This window comes from Miscanthus floridulus, chromosome 1 (assembly GCF_019320115.1).
Source record: "Miscanthus floridulus cultivar M001 chromosome 1, ASM1932011v1, whole genome shotgun sequence".
Classification (NCBI taxonomy): Eukaryota; Viridiplantae; Streptophyta; class Magnoliopsida; order Poales; family Poaceae; genus Miscanthus; species Miscanthus floridulus.
This window is the reverse complement of record NC_089580.1, coordinates 89,583,085-89,590,361: the sequence shown is the minus strand read 5'-3', so window position 1 is coordinate 89,590,361 and position 7,277 is coordinate 89,583,085. Positions and strand designations below refer to the sequence as shown.

The window sequence follows — 7,277 nt, the reverse complement described above, 5'->3', positions numbered from 1 at the left end:
ATAACAAGGATCTATCAGCAACTATAGTTATGATGATAAAAACCTTGGCCCTGTTCTTCACCACTACTTTAGCAGTACTTTTCAGTGAATGAATAGTATTTTTCTCACATAGTAATAGGCATAAGTATCAGTATAAGCCAAATTTTTGTGATGAGCGTAGGTTTATCCCTGCACTCAGCGATGGACATCTTGTGAAGCATAGAAGCCAAACAAAGGCATAACTAAACCTTCACCATGCCTCCAGATCTTCGCTATGAGCAGGGACGACGCTTGGAAGAAGCCTAGGGAAGAACCACCTCGTGGAACTCACTCTAACATCCAAGAGTATGAGGAGACCCGTGAGGAGCCTTGCCCATGCCGTCTTCTTCATCATCATGGAGAAACACATGGTACGGTGTCAAGAGATCCCAAGTCGAGATCTATGGGCTCAAAAGGTTTTCTGGCAATAGCAATGCACCCTTTGCTCTCCAGGATTTCCCATAGATATTCTAACCAGAAAGTCTCCCGCATGCCGACCATCAACGAGCCTAGCCGCTATGTCATCAGTGGCCTAGGCCATCGAAGATGGTATTGTTCTTCCCCATCACTTCTTGGAACTTCCTCTAACACCCAAGATGAATGGCCACCAGCAGGCTGCTGTAGAACCAGATGTTGAAAGCCTTCTCCTAGCAATGGCGGAGATGCCAAAGTACACCATGAACCATGGTGGACGAAAGGAGTTGCCACTCTCTCACTCGGTCTAATGTTAAGGGATTTGGAGAGAGGGGAGGGGAGGGGAGGGGCGAGAGACTCAGTGCACCCAAACCTAGCTTAAATAGGCCAACCTTGAAGATGCACCTAGACTCAATGCAGTTAAGATGCGTGATCTAGGGAGCACGCATCAAGGAAGACAAGGTATGCGACGGTTCTTGGCATAACAAGTGGTGGGGACGGTGTTGGAAGTTGGAGGACGCCCTAAATGTTGAGGTGGCAGAGAGAAGGAAGGAGAGAGAGAGGAGAAGCAGGCTATAGGCTTACAGCCTGCTTGGGCACAAAAAACAAGAAACTCTATGAGAGAGACAAATGGGCCATATATTAACTATGAAGAGCTACTACTATTAGAATGCAATTCTAGAACAGTATCATGTTTTAGTATACCAAGTTTGACAAATTAGAGATAAAAAAAGAATAAATATTTATAATATCAAATAAATACCATTAGATTAATCATGAAATGTATTTTCATAATAAATTGATTTGGGGCCATAAATGTAAATATTATTTACTAAAAACTTGGTCAAACATGAAACACTTAAACTAGCATGTATACCACAGTTGCATTCTTTTAGGGATAGAGGTATATGGGTGGGCTAAAAGAAGACTACAAAAAACCATACAGCCAGCAAGCTAGTTGTATGATTAGCCTTTCTCTATGATAGTTCCTAGTGTAATAGGTGGTGGGGACATTGTTGGAAGTTGGGACGGACATTCAATACTCACGCACGTTTCCCTGAGTTTTGGGCTTCCAATGCATCTTTCCAAATTTCGGTGTGAACACATGCCCCGCACTCTGCACATAACTCGATGAACCCACTATAGAGGTCCCCTAGGGCTACAAATTTAGAGTCAAGGCAGAGTAGAAGGAATACTCCTTGTGTTCATTTGTTGTGCTGTGACACATATCTTTTCTTCTTAGTTTTCTCCTCTAGTCTTCTTCTGAACAAATGGCTCATGACAAGTGTCCAAGGGAGGAAACTCCAGAAGCCATAGATCTGCCTTCACACCTTCATGTCCCTTTTCGTTGCCAAGGGTGAGAGGGAATGATTTCTTATCCTTATGATTGCCTTGCATTAATCCTTTGAATATGCAGGGCTACCTCTCATGCTACGGTACATCAGCCAACTCCAGCAAAGGTTGGACAACAATCGAGTGTGCATCTTGCTGGGTCCATGGTATCTTCATCTTCATCTTCATCATCCAACTCTGAGTCATATGATGGTTAGGATGTCTAGAATCTTATCCGTGAAAGGAGGGAGACCAGAAACCTATATTCTAAAGTGACACATGAGGTAGGTCGGCTAAAGCTATGTCTTGATGTCGTTAAAATAGCCCTCTCTACATCTAAAGAAGAGACCAATATTGCTCAAATGTGGGCTGATGAAGCTCATGCTAGGGCTGCAGGTAAAATTTCTTTGAAGAGTCTTTTCTTTTATATTCATGACTTTATCCAATAACCCTTCATTATCATTAGATCTTGAGGAACAACTGGCTACTTCTCATCATGAGATCGAGGAGGCTCATCGCTAGGACATTAACCTGGAGAGTTTCCATGAGATCCTCCAATTGGCATCACATGGCGCAGTTGTAGTAGTCAACGCTAGGGGAGTTTCTCTTAATGATCGCCTATAGGATATCCTGGTTCATGCTAGAGAAGTGGCAACTCATGGGGTCTGCTATGGTGCCGGTGCCACTCTGGCTATAGCGCAACTATGTTCAGGGCACGAGCTCCATCACCTAGAACCTAGTTTTCTAGGCTTTGATCAGCTAGAAGATCAAGAGGACCTTATTGGGACTTCACTAATGTTGTTGAGGCTATCACTGTGATCATCCATGCAGAAGATGTTGTAAACAATATTTTCTCAGGACCATAGATTATATCTGGCAGTCTTATAAGTAAAGAATCTACTATTTGAATATCACTTTTGATCCTATGTCTTTTATTGTTATTTTTCATTCTAAAGGTGATACTCTAGGTGTCAGCTATATTTTGAGCCTATGAGACTCGGCTATCAAGCATCAACCCAAATAATTAGGTATAGTACTTCTTTACGTATTTTCCATTGAGGTCTACGTGATAATAGATCCATATCATACAGTGGTTTGCACATACAAACCAATAGATCTGCATCTTGATCCTCTGAGGTACAGAGATTATGGAATCTAAAGAATGACGCAGCACATCACAAAACTTCACCCTCAGTGAGGTGCTCTACCTTCCATCTTGCATCCCTCATGGTCAAGGGATGCGATCTGCTTCTAGACCATGAGTGGTGCAAGATGGAATATAAGCACACCCAATCTTGAAGAATGAGCACCTCACAAACTTGAAGCACCCCAATCGAGTATGGAGCCCCTGAATAGGAAAGAACCAGATGATTACAGATCATCTGTTAACATAAGATCTGCAAAAAGATCTACAATCATCAAGGTCAAGCTCCTATTCAATGTCAGCACCTCACAAAAGATGGATAAGGAGCACCTCACAAAACTTGCACCAACATTTCAATGAGGTGCTTTATATTCCATAATCTTTCTACCTCCGAGGGTCGAGGGATGCAGATCTTACATCTAGATCCTCAAAGGGAGCAAGATTATGGATTCTAAAGAACCTAATCTTGAAGGTCTTCTCCAAACACCTTGTGAGATGCTTTATCTCCATCTTGCACCACTCATGGCTAGGAGGAGGCCATGAGAGGTGCAAGGATGAAGACAAAGCACTTTGTGGCAATGAGGAAAGATACATTAGCTCATAAGTGTGTGGATTCAAGAGTGTGTGGATTGAGCCCAAGAGGTGCATCTAGACCCTTGTTAAATAGGACAACCTTGAAGACGGAGAAGTGCAAGTAATGGTGATGCAACTATGTTATGGGTAGTTGGGAAATAATTCACGCTGACTTTATCATCGATAGACCAAACAGTCGTGGAGGGCCGACGGCCATAACACATATCCCAGTGAACTCAGTTTTTCATACGACTGAGAAAATACCACTATCACATCTATTGTTAAACTATCGGTTGTAGAAGTTTCAACTATTGGTTTTCTTCCTTAGGAGGCCTCGCTATCGGTCCAACCAATGGTGGAAGTATAACACCGTCGCTTCTATCGCTATGACAGTGAAAGTGGCGATAGCGATATATCAATCTGTAGTAGTGGATGCTGATGTGGACACTTTGCATGGCAAGATAAATTGCTAGCAGCGTTTGAAAATATAAGGTATATAGATATAGATATATATAGATATTCATTTGCTATATTGTTCAAAGTATTTTCCCTATATGTATGGCAAATCCAATAAACAATATCCTTATTAGTACGACCTTGATCTTGTAATTTATTTATTTATTTAATTATTTTGCAATTGATCATTTTATTGAAGCCCATTTAAGCTTTTCAATTTTATAGCACTAAGCGCTTAAATTACGGATGCAACATTTTAACTATATTTTTCTCATCAATTATATAACGCGCATGTTCTCTATTTGTTCGATAGCCATACACAAGGTAGTACCATAGTTGCTACAGCGAGACTATCCTCAACGTGTATATCCAACATCACAAATTAGAACATATGGTCTACACTTTTTCACAAAGATGACTACCATTAATTTGCATTCCTATTGGCCATACACAAGGCAGCACCATAGTTGCTACTACGGGATCTACACTAAGTACACAACTTAGCGACTATCCTTAACGTGCGTACCCAATTCGTTTGTAAATTAAACTAAGGTCTACATCAATTCTTGATGACTACCTTTAGACATGCGTTGACAGTAGTTAACAAACACATTATAAACCATCAATAGAACTTGAATAAGGGCATGAAAATAATCACTAACATAGGTTTAGGGGTTTAAACTAATAAATTCCACTAGTTTTGGTAAATCTATGCTTTCTACAGGGTTTATCTAGAAAACCATCAAGGTGGACCTAGATCTCAGAAGTATTCATGCTTATCCATGGCGAAAACAACTCTAGAAGGTTCTAGAGGACACCAGAAGCCAAACCACCGAAGAAAACTATAAGACACCGAAAGATGGGGTCGGCCGGCCCCTGGGGCCCACTATTAGCCTCCCCCTTCGAATGTCAGTTCTCCACCACCTTAGGTTATGCATCTATGCCATCCTTTCAAGTTGGTTTGATCCAAGGGCTTAGAATTGATGCTACAGCCTATATATACCAGCCCCTACCCCGCTTCCTCAGTCATTGCATTCAGTGAAGAAGACAGAAACCCTAATCATCCTTAGAGCTCCACCATATTCTAGGGCATAGCTAGCTAGGCTAGGTCTAGAGGAAGGCAAGCTTTGTTTGGATTCTAGATCTTGTAAAGAGCGTGGCTTGGTATAGCCCCTTGTATCTTCTTTTGTATCTTTCATTATTCATATATTTGCTACAATTGATTTGACATTGTTCTTAATATTATTCATGTTCCTAGTTATCATGTATATCATCTACTTTGATTATATGCGTAGTATAGTTAGATTATCATCATATTCAAGCATAAGTTCATAAAGCGCTCGCTCTAAGGTACTAGGGGTGAGTGTTTAATATTATGTAAGTGTGGTGCTTATACATTGTTTACCTACAGATGCACCCTATATTTTAGGGCATGTGGTAGATCGTGGATGTCACACTCCCATTGAGTCCTTTGTAGTCTACTCCCCGAATATAGGACAAGTTGGATTTAGTTACGAAGGAAGACAAGCTTTGTTATTAATCTTCCTTAGTAATATCCCTAATGTGTAGATATGAAGTTGATCTTAGCCATGATTACTAAGTGTAATTGCACTAATCAATGTATGCTTTGACTTGTAATTAAGAATGACTTAGGAATTATTCCTCTAATATTCTACTTAGCCATGCTAATGCCATAGAAATGAGTACTCTGAGTGATCAATGATCAGTTATCATTTACCATTCATATACATTTATCTCTTGACTTACCCCTGTTCTGAGTAGAAGTTGGTTATGGTTTATTTCTCCATCATACGTATAAGTTATCAATATATTCCAACTGCTCGTCCTTTCTTGTGGTAAAAATATAAATAACGATACTTGGAATACCCCCAGGTGAAATGCTATAATGGTAAAATTATCTGTGCACTTGCAGATCCATTCATATATATACATTCTTTCTAGTCACATAACATACTAAAGTACTTCTTAGTGTCATTCTAGAGGTGGCACTAGGTAGTACCAATAAGCATATCTAGCATCCTCACTAGGGATGAAAACTTAGTAAAAGTGATGCTAAGAAATGTCAACAACATTAGGTGGCTACTTAAACAAGTGACAAGTTAATAAATACCAACAAGCATTTCTGGCACCATTGCTAGGGAAGGTAGCTAGGCAACCATGGAATATTGATAAACTTGTACTATTGATGTGATCGAGATAACCATTGATCTTGGCTCAAACAGGCTTACCCTTGTTCTATCTACTTTTATATCTTATGTAGGGTAATGTATGACTAGTTTTGACCTTTCGACAAACTACTTTGAGGATCTAGAAGCATTAATCAGGAGAACTAGAGCTAAACTTAAGAAAGTTTTAGCTTTAGAATCGAAAAGACAACAAGATAAGGTAGAGTTTAACACTAGTTTCGAAGCCATGGCTGACAAGACTCTCCATGAATTCTCTACTCCAACTACGGCCAGCATCCGTACTGAACCGACGATCAACATTGGAGACAATGCTTTTGAGCTCAAGCCAACTCTCATCAACATGGTGCAAGCTAGCTAGTTTTATGGAAAGGCATATGAAGATGCGAGTGTCCATGTCCAACATTTCCTAGAGATTTGTAGCACTTTCATCATCAAAGGAGTTACCAGAGATGCCATATTACTTCACCTCCTCCCATTTTCACTTTTGGGGAAGGTGAAGCAATGGTTCTACACCAACAAAGAAATACTACATGGGAGAACTGCTCCACTACCTTCCTAGCAAAGTTCTTTCCCACATGCAAGACCAATGCTCTGCGTGGGAGAATCTCAAGTTTTCAGCAGCATCATGATGAATCTATCCCTGAGGCATGGGAATGCTTCCAAGACTACATTTCATAATATCCTCATCATGGGATGGAGAATTGGCTGCTCATATAGACTTTCTACCATGGGTTGACAAGCAATACCTATGAGAATATGGATGTGCTGCTGGAGGTGCTTTCCTATCACTCACAATCCTAGGTGCAACAGCTCTTATGGAGAAGATGGCCTCCAACCAAGGTTGGAATGAAGAGTGGCTTTAGACTCACAAGAGAGGTGGAGGTATATGCATCAACTCAAGGAGGTAGACATGCTATCTACCAAGATGGACCTACTCATGAAGAAGCTCAAAGACCAAGCCAATGAGAAGCAAGAAGTCATGCACATTCATGATTCCCGCATGATGTGTGAAGAGTGTGGAAACACTAGGCATTAAGGGAACAACTGTCCTAAAACCCACGAGGATGTGAACTTCATCAACAATAACTACTATCGTCCTCAACAGAATCAAGGATGGAACTAGCAACAAAGGT

General features: G+C 40.6%; 1 non-coding gene across 1 annotated transcript; it reads right to left on the bottom strand.

Annotated features, from left to right (window-relative positions):
* Positions 1-6,730: 6,730 nt before the first annotated feature.
* Positions 6,731-6,839, bottom strand: LOC136511406 (small nucleolar RNA R71). The gene has a single exon (XR_010772694.1). It is a non-coding gene; the product is annotated as a small nucleolar RNA R71 (small nucleolar RNA).
* Between the last annotated feature and the right edge of the window lie 438 nt (positions 6,840-7,277).